This window comes from Lepisosteus platostomus, unplaced genomic scaffold (assembly GCF_059453375.1).
Source record: "Lepisosteus platostomus isolate fLepPlt1 unplaced genomic scaffold, fLepPlt1.hap1 Scaffold_66_H1, whole genome shotgun sequence".
Classification (NCBI taxonomy): Eukaryota; Metazoa; Chordata; class Actinopteri; order Semionotiformes; family Lepisosteidae; genus Lepisosteus; species Lepisosteus platostomus.
In genome coordinates, this window is record NW_028291680.1 from 240152 (window position 1) to 255981 (window position 15830).

A 15830-nucleotide genomic window follows, 5' to 3' on the forward strand; every position below is an offset into this window, starting at 1 on the left:
AATGTTAATGTTTTAAGACCTGCAATACGATCAGTAAAAGTATTTTTTGTTAGGCTGCAGGAGGTGTTAAGAGATAAACTTTCTAAAAGACAGGCTTAACATCAAGGCAGAAAAAATATTTTGTTTTCTCAACAGAAATTCTCTTTGGCACGTTCAGCTTTATGTAGGGAACAACATCTGCCAAGATCACTTTTGAGGCAGTGCACATGATAGTGTACCGGCAAGTACATTTAATATTGGCTGTGGTGGTGAGCTGCTTTTGTCTGTGAAACTTTTAATTCTTCACGCCGAATCGTTGGCAGGGGTAAAGCTTATTAAATCTTTGAACATAGCGCTCCATCAGAAGTACTTTGTTCGTGATCAAAAGAGATCAGAGGATTAACTTCATGAATTCACATAGCATACCTTACAGGAAAGATTTAAAAGGGGAATTGATTGTGCTTCCTGATGTTGTTCCTGTGGTTTCTTTGGATACAAAGGTGAATGTTCTTTGACGTTCTGCTAGAGTATCCACTGGGTGGGTTTTATCGATTAGCTCGGATAGGTCATCAGTGCTCCGTCTCCGGAAAATAATCAACACTGTTTTTTCCTGTGCTGTCTTTTAAAATATATAAGATCACGAGTTTACAGATTTCTCCAAATAACAACTATACATTTTAACCCAGCGGTTAGCATTCCTTCAATCCAATAGTTTTACTCTAGGTTAAAAGCAGCGCAATATACAGAGAGATGATATTCAAATATTTCAACGTTCTGTTGGATTACCTGTATGGAGATATCGCTCAGAATTCCTAATATGATTTTGAGTTCAGTTTTGCTTTACTACTTTCAGAGTCTTTTATTGACCTTGCTGAAGCAGAGAAGTAATATAATCACAAATGCGACCTACCTGTGCTGCTGTTTCTGGTTAATAATTATTATTGCGAGGAAAAAAAAACAGCTCCTTGCATTAAGAGCAAGAGCAACCAACGCGCTCTCTTGTTGAGTTGGGTTTTTTCCGTGGTGCTCTTCCTCAGATGCAAAGTTATTTGGCGAGCAAGGACCTCTGAGAAGGAGCCTGAATCTGTCAAGAACTCTGAAATTCTAATATCGCACTACCGTCTTGTGTACAGAGATCTGCTTCTTCCTTTTTGAGTGTTTTGTTGTTTAAGAGCACACTTCCTACCTCGAATGTTAGTTTCAGGAGTGTTACCAGATCACAGATCATCTTGAAAAGATTTGGGGATGCACTGGCTCAGTTATTTGAAGGAACCTATACCACCAACGCACTTCTGAGAAGCACCTGCACATTTTCGCAATCCTCTCTCTCACCTACAAAGTTATGAAGACACAGATGACCAACAAAAACTAATTTGATTCACTCAAGGCTTCACTCTTCTGTTGTGATGTCGTTTTAATTAGTGTTAGCTGTGATGAGGTGTTGTTTCTGTCTCTTAAAGTTTAAGAGTCTGCTCCTTTCTTCCTGGTATAGAAATAACATGTTCCATCTTTGTTTACAAACACCACTGTAAATTATTTGTCCATCTCTAAAGCCTGTGTGTATTGACAAGGCAATTCAAAAGCACATATTAAATAAGAACACGATCCTTCTTGTTACCATTCACGTGGTTGGAGCGTTGTTTCGCCCTTTAACGTTCTTCTACAATATTTACAAAAGGGCTTTATCACTGGAGTTGTGTGCATCGGTCCATGAACATCAACTGTACTGCTGTTTTTCTATGTGTAATTTAATCGCAAGCACTTAAAAGATGCAAAAAGGTTTCAAAGAAAACATAATTGAAAGACAGTCGAGTAAGGAGGTAGAAAAACGCACTCCCCCGTTGAAGAATCAACCACCGTCGCCCATGTGACTGGATATAAAAATAAATTATTCATTTCAATTATTCATGAAGGGTGGATTGTGGTCAGTGAACATATGCACATCTTTAAGTCAGTTCCACCATCTGTGCAATAGGGGATGTAGCTCAGTGGTGGAGTGCATGCTTTTCATGTATGAAGTCCTGAGTTCAATCTCTGGCATCTCTAGATGTCTTAAATTATTGTGCTCACATTGCAATCTTCTGTTGAGTAAGAACTCTTTGCTCGTGTTCATAGAGAGCCAGGTTTACACAATTAAATTCAGTCACACATGAAGTGCTACAGTCTTGCTCTGCTGTTTTAAATGTACCTCCAAAGCATTTCGTTCTGTTAACTACCAAATGATTTGAACTAATTTTACGTCATATTCAGGAAATCCAGAGAAGGTCATCAGACTTTTAGTGGCTGTTGAAGAAAACACCTGTTGAATCTCACCAGGGATTTCTTGAGAGATCATTCAGCGAGCAAGTCCTCCCTCTGGACTCCAAACATTTTGGGTTAAACCGTTATTCACATACTCTAACGAAGAGAAACGTTAGTGTCTTCCGGTGTGTGAGCCCATTTCTCAAAAAAAAAGTTAAATAAATTGAATTGTTCTACTTTTTAGGCTTGCATAGTCTTATTCATATTTCAGTTAAATCTTTTTTTCTGTAGTAACATCAGTTGATATTAATATTAGCCCTGATTTATAATTGTTTGTAATGGTTGATCTTAAGTAATTTTGTAATTAGTTTCAGTTTTGAAAAATCATGCAGAGAAGCTACCAAAACTGGTAATGTTCATATAATGTGTAATGCAATAGCAGCATTTTGGGTTGAAAACAAAAAGTATATCTTGGTATGAATCCTAACACTTCATAGGCAGCATTCTAGGACTTCTCGCTTCAGATAAAGTTGTCAATACATCATAGATTTCTACTCAATCAATATCAGCAGTGTTATCGCTACCGAATGCTAAATATAGATCCTGGCAATACTTCGTGAGATCTTCGTAAGAAAATCCCAATACTACGGAAGGAATCAAATTTATATGTTTCTTTGGATCGAGAAGATGATCATTATGAGACTCAAAACATGCCTGTCTTTTCTTTTTTTGAGAATTATTGAGGTGTAAAAATGGGTTCAAAACCAAAATCACCTGCTATTGTCGCTGTTTCTTCAAATCCTTCAACTGATCATCGATATCGAGGAATAATATATAGTTTCTTCAAATCCTTCAACTGATCATCGACATAGAGAAATAATATTATACAAATTGTGGTTTTCTTTTAATTGCCAATTTAACTGTAATTACATCTTCGTTTACAGATATCTTGCATGTATCAGAAGGTATAATAGTTGTCGTGCGTCCTCAGTTAAAATGTTTTAAAAAGTACGACAAAAGTACAACATTTATGGTTACATCCATATTAAAATGAAGGTAAATATACCAAGATATTAAAATACAATTGTACAGTCCTAACTTAATAATGCCTGTGAAGTTTTCCAACAAATCCGAACTGTAATTTTGAAATATTATAGCTGAGAATGAAAAGAGAGTACAAAGATCAAATTCAATGAGTGAAAATGCACCAGTAGTTCTCTAAACTGAGTTTCTTCCCTGAAATGACTTGCTTGCGAAGCACCAAGCAGCCTTGAACAGTTCGCGGAAATCAAATATACAGTACAGATGGATTCAGAGTGTGCTTTCCAACTTTTGTGCAACATTTTCCTTTGATAGGGCAGAGTTGTCTTCACAATCTGGGTTAAATAAAAAGGTGTGTCATCAGTGTTAAACAGCTTTCCTTCTTGGGGAACAACGGTTGTGTTCCATATTTCTAACTATTTTGGTTTCAAGATCGCAATTTAGTGTGAAACATAAAAGCCAGCTGGATAAGCTTGATTAATTTCCCTCACGGGATCAATAAAGTATCTATCTATAAATCTCTTACATGTCATTTACAATGACCTTTCAACTAATAGCCCGTGTAGGGATCAAACCCCAGCTGTTGGTACGAGTTGCATAAGGCCCTGTAACGCGCAGATAAGAAACTAACCTCTGCTTCTTCATTATATACACAGTGAGCTATATATGCGAGCTTACTGACCACTGCGGGCTCTGTATTTGATTGCAGTGGAGACAGGCTGTGGAGATAAAGTGAGACGGGTGTGTACATTAAAAGGCTCATAGCGTCCCTGGAAGGGCTCAAACCACCACCCTTTTTGTTAACAACCGAGCCACAAAGACTCATGTACAGCTTAACACTCCTCGGTCTCAGTGAAAGTGATACACTCCGTAAAATTTCAGGAGATAAATTTTTAAAGGAAAATCACCAACAGTGGCCGAGATCTACTTGAGTTTTTCATTCTATACTGCGATTTCTGTAGGGTACTCTGTGAAAATATGAGTTTTGACGAGAAGGGATGGACATATAAGGTCAGAAGGCTTGGGGAATTGAACTTTAAGGTGAAGACTGCGGGTTCAGTAGCAGCAAAACCTCATCAGTATCAGTTGACTCTGATATACTTTGAAAATGAACTTGGAGATTTAGAGTCAGACGTGCTACCGTTGCACCATGGGGTACTTAATTAAAAAAAATAGAAAAACAGTCAGTGTTCCTGGATCTGTTATTGAGAACAACACCTGCACATCAGCTGCGCAGGAAGAATAAAATGTGGTCTGGGATGAAGAGACTCTCTTCAGAAGAGCGGCGCTCTTCACAGAATTTTTTGTGAAGCTGATTTGTCTCCTTTCGGGAATTCAAATTAGCTGATAGTCGTGACCTCGTGGTGCAAAGGTAGCGTGGTCTGATTAAAGATCAGAAGGCTGCGTGTTCAAATTGCATTGAGGTCTACTTTTAGTTTTTCAGGTTCTGCTCGTCCTGAACACAGAATTCACACCATGCAGTTGAGTTCTATCTGTACACAACATAATCTAAACAAAATAGAGCCCTACTGGACATACAGTTAGGATCTCACACAGCGAATACCCTTGAACACAAGAGAGAAGGCACAGTTCACATCTGCGAAACATCACATCCGTCTTTAGAGACAGCTACATCAGAGAATGGGATCCCGGAAGTTTCAAATAACTTCTTTTAATACAGGTTCAAGCAAACCTGAAAGTTAGGGAGTTTCCGGACACTTTTGTTTTATTAAAAAGTGTCTGAAGCCTGAAAATGTAATTTGAAAAAAAAAACGCTATTGGACATTAGCAGGTACTTTTTGTAACGATTTGCTATTTCATGCTGGAAAACAAAGGAAACAGACCCAATGTTTGCTTTCAGGTGCGGTTCATTACATAATAGACATCTATTACTGTGGAGCTTGAATAAAATTTACACGAGCCAGGTAGAAGTCGGACCTACAATCTTATGATCCAAAATCAGATGCGTTATTTATTAAACTGCTGGTATTTCACATAACCGGAATTCCCCCATAGTGTGCTCAGTGTCGCTACTAGTAATATACCGCCCCGTCTAAAATTTCAAAGTGAGAAACGTGTTTTCTGATTTTTTATGAGTTTTAAAATATTATCTCTTTAAATCACACAAAGGGTTTATGTTTCGCACTGAAATTCCGATTGATTGAGAATTCAAAGAAAGACTGTTTTCTTCCACAACCCCGTATAATTATCACATCCACCAGGCTCTCCAACTTCTCCAGACCTTGCTGGGTGAGCATTTGCTCCGATAAATTAGGTCACGTATCATGTTAAATCACTTCTTCTCAACACAACACTTCCCGGTCCACGTTTTCTCTATGAAAAAAAGACATTTTTCCCTTGCACGATTTCTAGTTTTTTATCAAAGCGTACAGAAATAAAAAAGAAGAAGAAATAATGTTGCAGAAGAACTTTGTCGCCCTTGTTAGATGTCAAACGCATTGGACATGAAAAATGCCAGATAAAAGCCAGTTCTCTTCGTTTCTCAGTGTCGGGGCTGCTACTGTATGTAAAAGAGGCAATTTGCTCTGAGAGCAGGTTCAGCGCTTTCTGAACGCAGATGTCTCAGAGCGGTGTGTCCAAGAGGCTGTAAAAGGTGATGGTGGTCCTGTCACTGTAGCCTAGTTGGTTAAAGTGCCTCTTTATTGAACAAAAGAACTGTGATTCAAATCCCAGCCGTGTCTTTCTTCCTATCTTGTAATACAGAACGTACCATTTCGGGCAATCACAAAGGGCTTGATTTTGTTAAATGCATGTGTTCATTTCCTTTCAAAAACTTGTTTTTGATGAAATTCACACAGCTTGCGAAACATGAAATTCAGTTCTTGGTTATCAGTGCAGAAGAAATATTACCGGCTGGCAAAATAAACGGTAAGAGATTTTTTTTTTTGATTCGAGAAAAGACTCCACCAGTCAGTCTCTGTGGCGCAATCGGTTAGCGCGTTCGGCTATTAACTGAGAAGTTGGTGGTTCAAGTCCACCCAGGGATGGGTTTCTTCTGCGATGTAAACATTGTTTTCACATAGGTCGATTGGATTTCTCAGCTAAACCATAGCCATTTTAATATTTGTAGGAAATGTGACTGTTCAACACTTGTCAAAAATGTACAATAATGCCCAACATCGCAACTCCCCAGAAAACCATATTCACCCAAGAAAAATGATCGTCGAATCGTCATTTATACTCCCATCACATCTTCTGCTGAAATATTTTAAAAATACAATGCAGATTTGTTTGAGAAGTTGACAAGCATTGTTTTGTTAGCACTGTGCAGTTGGATTTTGATATTTGGACATATTTACCTTAATTTTAAACTGTAAATACTGTACAATCTATTGTAATTGTGTTGTAATATTAAAATATGTTAGCTGAGGATGCAAAGGGGTGAAAGGGAAAGGTCAGAGGGTATAGTAACAACAAAGTTAGGATTGGTGGAGGTGGTAGGGGTGTTGATGGTTTTTCTCTGTTGAGGATGATTGAGTTTTTTATCCTTCTCTGAAGTGAGAAACTGGAAGAGTGCAGTTGAGAGAACTGATGAGGTTAGTTATAAAAGGAAGTTGATGTGGAGCTGTTAGCCGTAAGAATTCCTTAATGTCTTTGATGTTGTCATCAAAGATAAACTGCAGTCAGCAAAGATAAAAAGAAAATTATCTTTGCATACTGCCCTGTCTTTCTAACACCTGAAGAAGGCTCCACGGCCAACACGTCGTGTTTCCTTTCTTCTCTTTTCAGCATGGAATAACCCTTTACTTGTTCCTTTGCAGCCTACGCATGCTGACGCAGCTACTCACCTGATATTTAACATTCCTATAATCACAACTATGAATGTCCACTGTGGGTATTTTTTCCATGATTATTTATTCTGTCATTGAAGCATATTTTATGTCATACCGAAGTGTCATAATCATCGAAAAAAAATGTTTTTCATTTAGAAAGTCAGAAAATGATAAATCACTATGAATTGCATTTAGCCTGTTCTGATCTAGATTTTCTATATACTTTAACATGCCATGTTCACAATGTCACAACTCAGAAATGCAACAGTGAAGTGTTGTAATTACCAATGTACATAGTGTCGGAACATTGAGATGTTTTGGTAATGAGGAAGGAGGGACATGCCATGTTCACAGGGTCATATTTGAAAAAATGGTACTGTAAAATTTCCTAAAGTTCAGGATTTTGATAGTCTGTTCCATTGTCTCTCACACCTCAGTGTCATAATTTTTAGATGTTTTTATAACCAGGGGGTAGGTTTATAGCAAGAAGCAGAAAGTGCCATCACCCGTTGCTCATCCTCGGTTAACCATATATTCTCATATGCCATGTTCTAAATGTCCCATTTATATTAAAAAGTTCTTGTAAAATGCAAGATTTTAAGACTTTTGATGATCAGAAGGTAAGGTCGTGGTAAATATGCAGAAAGTGCCTGTGAACTTATGTTTTGCCTTTGTCTTATTTACTTATTGTGTTTGTGTTATTGTGAGTTTTGAAAATTGGTTTACAATTTTCTGAAATGTGTTTCACACAAAAATTATATTTGGATAGCCACTTACATATTCCCCTTTACTGAGGATAAATACAGTAATCCATCCCGATTAGTACTTTTAAAAATTACTGTAAAGAGCCATCTACAGGTGAAAGGCGGCATAACATCACAGCAGCAGCATTTAGGGCAGAAGAAGAAGCTGGCGAATAAGAAGCCAGATTCAGCCTCGTTAATGCAATACCATTGGGTGAGGTGGAAAAATATTTCTTGCTCTGAATCCTAACATTTTTATAGGAGGTGTTCTAGTACTTCTTGCCTCAGATAAAACTACCAATACACTTAATTTATACTCCATCAATATCAGCAGCGTTATCGGTACTGAGTCCTAAATGTACGTCCTGTCATCATATAAAATGTCAAAAGTTTTGACTGCATTCAACTGATCAAATTTCTCTTCGATGACAGTTATAATGTTATCCAAAATACATCCGAAACAAATTTGCACTGTTTTTTTTTATCCAGAAGAGCATCATCATGAGACTCAAAGCATACCTGTTTTTTCTTCTTTCCAGGAGGAAGGATTGTTCAGATGCAAACATTGGTCCAAAATCAATGTACTCTCCTATCGCTGTTGCTTCTTTAAATCCTTCATTTGAACGTCGATATTGAGGGTTGATATCGTACAAATTGTAGTTTTCTTTTAAAGCAAATTATATTAAAATATGAGCCTCTGTTATAGTTGTCTTGGAAGTTTCGGAAGGTATAATAGACCCCCTTGTGCCCTCAGCTAAAATATGATAAAATACAACAAAATGTATTTACATAGAACAGCATTTATGGTTACATGTATATTACAATTAAGATAAATATACAAAAGTATTAAAATACAAATGTACAGTCCTAGCATAATCATGCTGTCCAACTGTCTTTTTTGCTTGTCAAGTTCTCCAAGAAATCTGTGTCGTAATTTTAAATATTCTAACTAAGGATGCATCGAGAGAATTCTTCTGCTAGCCGTTCGAAGATCAAAGTCCTTGGCTGAATATGATGTCCTTGAATGTTGGTCATTATTGGCCATTCCCAGTGATATTGACTTACATACTTAATTGTTTAACAAAAACATTCACATTTCTTGCAAATATCAAGTGGGTTAAGGTTTTGCTAAGAAATCCGAATAAGTAGAGATGAGGTTTACATTGCAATAATGAGAAGTGCATTTCTGGGTGGGCTCAAACCACTAACCTTTCAATTAACAGAGACTCACGTGTGTCCCTTTTCTCCATTTGCAAGCTTAAAAAAAAGAAAATAATGCTTTTTTCTTACCAGCCTGCGATATACAAGGCAATAGTTGTATTTCATCTTTCACAAGCTGTATGGATTTCATGAAAAGCAAGTTGTTCCAGAAAGAAAATGAAAACTTGCGTTAAACAAAATCAAGCTGTACGTAATCATCCATAGTGATACATTTTGTAAGACAAGACAGGAAGAAAAGCACTGCTGGGATTTGAACTCAGCATCTCCTGTTTAAGGAGGAAAGCATGTTAACCAAATCAGCCAAAGTGCCGTCAGTGTATCAACACCATGTCTGAATCAGTGATTGCAGCTGACTGTCACTGGAGGACAGTTCATCGTGAACAAGTCAGCCTGCATAATGAGGGGGAAGAGACTGACTTCTGTGATGCAGTATCGACAGATACTAACCTTCTGTCCAACTGTTCTCTGCTGCATTCTGGATTAGCAGGTAAATATTGGTTTCCATGCGTGTGTAGGGGTTTTGTGTATTTACTGGGACAATTATTAATTGTAGCAGTAAGTCACAAAATGATTCTTCAATGGCTATTAGAAAACCGACCTTGCGGGTTAACTCATTAACGCACACACACAGATACTAATACACTTATTAATACATAAAATGTGCATATAAACATAACAGATCTTAAGAGTGTGGGTTAGCAGAATACAAAAGGTATATATTAAATCATGAAGAGTTCCAAACCAAGAGGGACATACATTCAGTATATCATTCATTTAGACCGTTTCATAAATGAACTTGGTTATAACTTCTACATTAGATACTCAAAACAAGTACATAACTCTTAGGAATTAAATTGATATCAACTGGTTGGGATAACAATTGAATTCTCGAGCAGTAATGCAGTGAAGTAATAAGTGAATACTCATCCAATCTCTGGGGATTCAGATCTCCTGCTGACTCAAAGAAACAGTTGCAGGCTGTTGCTGTCCAATCCGCACTCTCTGGCTCGGTGCCAGTGCGGTGCCTGTTGCCTGTACTGTGCGGCTTGCGATGGTGCGCTGCAGATGCTCACTGACCGGCTAGTTAGTGTTGGCTTTAACAAGCAAAGTTTGCGCACAGGAGAAAAGATGACTGTGGGTCCCAGCAAGTCAGGAAGAAGACTGGTTCGTTCCTGATGAAGCGCTAGTTCTGAATAGTGATTCAGCTGTCCACAGTTCTGACCTGTTCACGAGGCCTGCTACTGGTGCTAACCTCAGGTGGATCCTCTGGTTAACCTCCGCTCTTGACTCTTAGAACAAAGGAAAGTTCTGGCACTCGGACACACTGGCCATTCCGTGGTTGTCCAGGCTGAGTCTCAGGATGGTCAGGAGGCGCTCTGCGAGAATGTCCTGCCCTTGGGAGCCTTCTGCTCCTGGGCCGTCCTGCCCTGGAATTCTCCTTTGAATTCCCTTTAGAAAAGTCCACAGAATTCTCCTGAATCTTACTACAGGCTCTCTGTGTTTCCTGTTTTTACCTGGAGGAACTTCAGCTCGTTGATTGGCTGAAAGTTCCATGGGCATGAGAGTCCCACGTGGGTTACACGGCCCTACCAGTCCCTGATTGGTTGATCAAGGTGAGATATGAGTTATTTACTCCTGACACCTAGGAATGCAGTCCAGATGTCCATCTGGCACTCCCTAGACAGATAGGCGCCAATGGATGACCATTGATCATGATAGCCAGGCTTAGCTAAGTGCATCCCCCTTTGGGAGCTGTCCCTTATCAAAGGAAACCTTAAATCAGCCTGCATGAATAGTTTCTCTGTAGCTGCACCACAGAGATGAACAGAGATGGGGCCTCATTTGGGAAGGCTCAGAACACTTAATTCTTTCTTATTAATAAGCATCGCTGCTACAACACATATGCAGTTTGAGCAAACATAAGACAATAACCAAGTACCACAAACTACCAGGCATCTAGTATCATTTGCAGTTTAGGTGGGGAGCTGCATCACCATGTGTAGGTTACAAAGGAACAAGTAATAGGTCTATTCCATGCTTAAAAGAAAAGAAAGAAAACACAACATTTCAGCCGTGGAGCCCTCACACCTGAAGAAGCCTCCACGGCTGAAATGTTGTGTTTTCTTTCTTCTCTTTTCATCTAGTGTCATTAGCCTTTTAACAGTTCCTGTCAAAATAAAATAGAAATGGATAACATTCTAGAGAGAGTATGAAATACCAAGGTACAATTTAAAACATATCTCTTCCACTACAACCACAATATTTTGGAGAGATCGTTGAACCTCACTGTTCTGACATGTCCGTTAGCCTCCGTCCTGCTTCAGCAATGAATGTGGCGGGGCACATTCTGAGGGAGATGAGGTCAATCAGGTGGCAGGAAAACCACACTATGCTTTTTTTTGAGATCCTGAAAAGGAAAGAAGGGCCATGTATATGTGTGCAGCTGGATATGTAATTGCAGGTGGCGTAGCAAATTCTGCTGAAGCCCCACTGCCTGGTGTGGACGGTAGCTGTGCGTGTTGCAGCAGAATTGTGCATGTGAGATCAAGGGGGCATGTCATGTGTTTCAGCACTTCACTCCATTCAGTAGCACATGATTCCCCGAGTTCTTTGGAAGACCTGTGGACCAATCTTTCACGATGAAGAATTCCTTAAGAAGAATAGATCTCGGCCCACCATCCCAATGCCTCCGTCTCAAAACAGCAACCTCCCACTGCCCTTAGTCTGCAAGGCAGTCCTTTCAAGAGCGATGACAACGCCGGGACCTTCGTTGCCTATTGTACGAGCTGAACTTTTGTGCTCATCAATTCAACGCTCTTTCCATCCACTCATCTTGTCTTTTGACGCTTCGTGTTTTGCGCTCCTTTGACTATCGGCATATCGGGTGACTGCAAACACTGAAGTTCTTGCTTACGGAGTGTGGAACATTGCTTTCAAGTGATCGCTGTTCTGTCATGTTGACGCCGAGTGAATCTTTCTTTGGCAACATGGGCAGGCTGACAGCAGTGCGAGCGAAAGTAATGGCAAATTTCTTGACTTATTTCTGAATGTGAATGTTCTTTAGAAAAGGGATGCGGCGTTGCTTCTCGCCCGTGTAAAGGTCACGCATTCCAGACGTGGTTATGAGCGAACAGTTGCCGCAAGTGTTTGAAAAGAGCAAGAGAGGAAGCAGCCCTGCCCCGTGTGAGGATCAAACTCAGGCCCTTCAGAAAACGAGACTGACGCACTACCAATTACGCCAACAAGCCCAGCTGCAGTACACACACTGGAAAGTTTGCCTCACATGGATTTCAGTCGCCCGTTCCCTAATCTTTAGACGCCCTCTGCTGAATGTTGCATTTGCCTTTTGATCTCACCGATACATTTTTGGTCTGTTTCTGTTGCGAGTCCGTCTTTCAGATCTCACCTAGCACAAGTCTCTGTGGCTGAAGTGGCCTCTCTGCTTCAGCATCGTGCCCTCACTCAGCCATTAAAAATGTCACTCGGACTTCTGACATGCTGACATGAAATGTCAAGAGAGAGGGGCGGAGTGACGCTTAAGCCAGAGAGAAGATGAAAAGGGGGCGTGGCTGCGAAACGCTTGACAGCTGCACGATGCTCTCCATGTAAGGCGGGACCACAGGCTAAAGGACACCTTTCGGCACATCAAGCTCTAAGCACGCACCTGGAGGATGCGGGAATTGATCCTGCTATCTCCCACATGCAAAGCAAGCGCTGTACCATACAAGCCAACCCCCCTCGCTAGGACTGATGCCTCGGCGTCACCTAATGCCGCTTGTTCCCCTCTTACCGGGCACAGTTCACTGCCCTTCGTCTGCAAGGCAGTCGTGTAATTGCGGCTTTCTTGACTTATTGATGAAGGTCTGACTGGACGAGCGAATGGCGCCTCTCCCCCATCCTCAAGCTCGCTGACAGATTGAAATGGAAAGTGCTGCTGTGGCTCGTTGGTCTAGTGGTATGATTCTTGCTTAGGGTGCGAGAGGTCCCGGGTTCAACTCCTGGACGAGCCCTCGTGTGCTCTTTTCCTCCTCTTCCACAAGACTGGGAACTGATATCCACATCACTTCGCAGCGTCTGCTTATGGCAAATAATGGAATGTGACTAATGACTGAACGAGCCTGGTGAATTCTCATCACGTGGCACAATGAGAGCTTGCAGTCAGCTGTCCAAGGCGGCAACCTCATTGCTCGTTCAAAAGAACACGTACTGAAAACTCATCACCACTGTGTCGTAGATGAGCACCGTGATCGCTTGTTGTCATGCGTCCTTACTTGGGAAATGCAGAAGCAAAAACTGCCCTCTCTCAGCCACCGAAACGTGTGCGGCTCGCCTTGTGCTCTTTGCGCCTTGCATATTTGTCGAGCTCTCTGCTCTTCTTTCTGTTGAAGTAATCGAGTTACGGGGCGTCCTGCAGCCTATGATGTTCTCACTGAGAGCTTTCAAGATTTGAAGGAAAACTACGAGCTTGATGGCTCAAGTCGAACGAATGTGATTGTTAAGCAATCGATGATCAAAAGCACGTCTTCTAACAATTCGTGAGAGTATTTTCAGCACTGTTTTCACTCGGATATACTTTTCACTTGCTAAGCTGACAAATTGGACGAGAAAATGCCGGAGACGCACTCAGTGCAGACTGAGGTTGGGAATTAGGTGTGACCCTTCAATGCTTGACAACTGAAGGACATTCTCTCCGCAACAGAGGAGCACCTGTCAGAAGTCGCAGAGGCTAAATGAGAGCACCAGGCTTCCGGAGATCCAAACTCAGACCTGGAGGATGCGGGCATCGATCCCGCTACTTCTTGCATGCTAAGCGAGCGCTCTACCATTTGAGCTAATCCCCCTCGCTTCATGCGTCTCGGCATCATGTCTTACCGCCTCTGCCCCTCTTACCGGGCACCGCCCACTGCCCTTGGTCTGCAAGGCAGTCCTTTCAAGTGCGATGACGACGCTGAGACCTTCGTTGCCTATTGTACGAGCTGAACTTTTGTGCTCATCAATTCAACGCTCTTTCCACCAACTCATCTTGTCTTTTGACACTTCGTGTTTTGCGCTCCTTTGACTATCAGCATATCGGGTGACTGCAAACACTGAAGTTCTTGCTTACGGAGTGTGGAACATTGTTTTCAAGTGATCGCTGTTCTGTCATGTTGACGCCGAGTGAATCTTTCTTTGGCAACATGGGCAGGCTGACAGCAGTGCGAGCGAAAGTAATGGCAAATTTCTTGACTTATTTCTGAATGTGAATGTTCTTTAGAAAAGGGATGCGGCGTTGCTTCTCGCCCGTGTAAAGGTCACGCATTCCAGACGTGGTTATGAGCGAACAGTTGCCGCAAGTGTTTGAAAAGAGCAAGAGAGGAAGCAGCCCTGCCCCGTGTGAGGATCAAACTCAGGCCCTTCAGATGACGAGACTGACGCACTACCAATTACGCCAACAAGCCCAGCTGCAGTACACACACCGGAAAGTTTGCCTCACATGGATTTCAGTCGCCCGTTCCCTAATCTTTAGACGCCCTCTGCTGAATGTTGCATTTGCCTTTTGATCTCACCGATACATTTTTGGTCTGTTTCTGTTGCGAGTCCGTCTTTCAGATCTCACCTAGCACAAGTCTCTGTGGCTGAAGTGGCCTCTCTGCTTCAGCATCGTGCCCTCACTCAGCCATTAAAAATGTCACTCAGACTTCTGACATGCTGACATGAAATGTCAAGAGAGAGGGGCGGAGTGACGCTTAAGCCAGAGAGAAGATGAAAAGGGGGCGTGGCTGCGAAACGCTTGACAGCTGCACGATGCTCTCCATGTAAGGCGGGACCACAGGCTAAAGGACACCTTTCGGCACATCAAGCTCTAAGCACACACCTGGAGGATGCGGGAATTGATCCTGCTATCTCCCACATGCAAAGCAAGCGCTGTACCATACAAGCCAACCCCCCTCGCTGGGACTTATGCCTCGGCGTCACCTAGTGCCGCTTGTTCCCCTCTTACCGGGCACAGTTCACTGCCCTTCGTCTGCAAGGCAGTCGTGTAATTGCAGCTTTCTTGACTTATTGATGAAGGTCTGACTGGACGAGCAAATGGCGCCTCTCCCCATCCTCAAGCTCGCTGACAGATTGAAATGGAAAGTGCTGCTGTGGCTCGTTGGTCTAGTGGTATGATTCTCGCTTAGGGTGCGAGAGGTCCCGGGTTCAACTCCCGGACGAGCCCTCGTGTGCTCTTTTCCTCCTCTTCCACAAGACTGGGAACTGATATCCACATCACTTCGCAGCGTCTGCTTATGGCAAACGATGGAATGTGACTAATGACTGAACGAGCCTGGTGAATTCTCATCACGTGGCACAATGAGAGCGTGCAGTCAGCTGTCCAAGGCGGCAACCTCATTGCTCGTTCAAAAGAACACGTACTGAAAACTCATCACCACTGTGTCGTAGATGAGCACCGCGATCGCTTGTTGTCATGCGTCCTTACTTGGGAAATGCAGAAGCAAAAACTGCCCTCTCTCAGCCACCGAAACGTGTGCGGCTCGCCTTGCGCTCTCTGCGCCTCACATATTTGTCGAGCTGTCTGCTCTTCTTTCTGTTGAAGTAATCAAGTTACGGGGCGTCCTGCAGCCTATGATGTTCTCACTGAGAGCTTTCAAGATTTGAAGGAAAACTACGAGCTTGATAAAAGAATCAATTTAAATGTTTCTTGAAAAACGGATCCTTCTAAATATCGGAAGTCCAACGTCTCATGGAAACTGTCTGTGTAACGGTCTAACGTGATAACGTGATAACCACTACACTCTGGAAACGGTGGGAAATTGTGCCCAGTGGCCCA

The 15830-nt window shown here is 41.8% G+C and overlaps 2 non-coding genes across 2 annotated transcripts; both read left to right on the forward strand.

The window, feature by feature from the left end:
• The first annotated feature begins 6195 nt into the window (after positions 1–6195).
• trnan-auu (transfer RNA asparagine (anticodon AUU)) lies at positions 6196–6269 on the forward strand. Its single transcript has one exon. It is a non-coding gene; the product is annotated as a tRNA-Asn (tRNA).
• Positions 6270–15146: 8877 nt separating this feature from the next.
• On the forward strand, positions 15147–15218 carry trnap-agg (transfer RNA proline (anticodon AGG)). Its single transcript has one exon. It is a non-coding gene; the product is annotated as a tRNA-Pro (tRNA).
• The last annotated feature ends 612 nt before the right edge of the window (positions 15219–15830 follow it).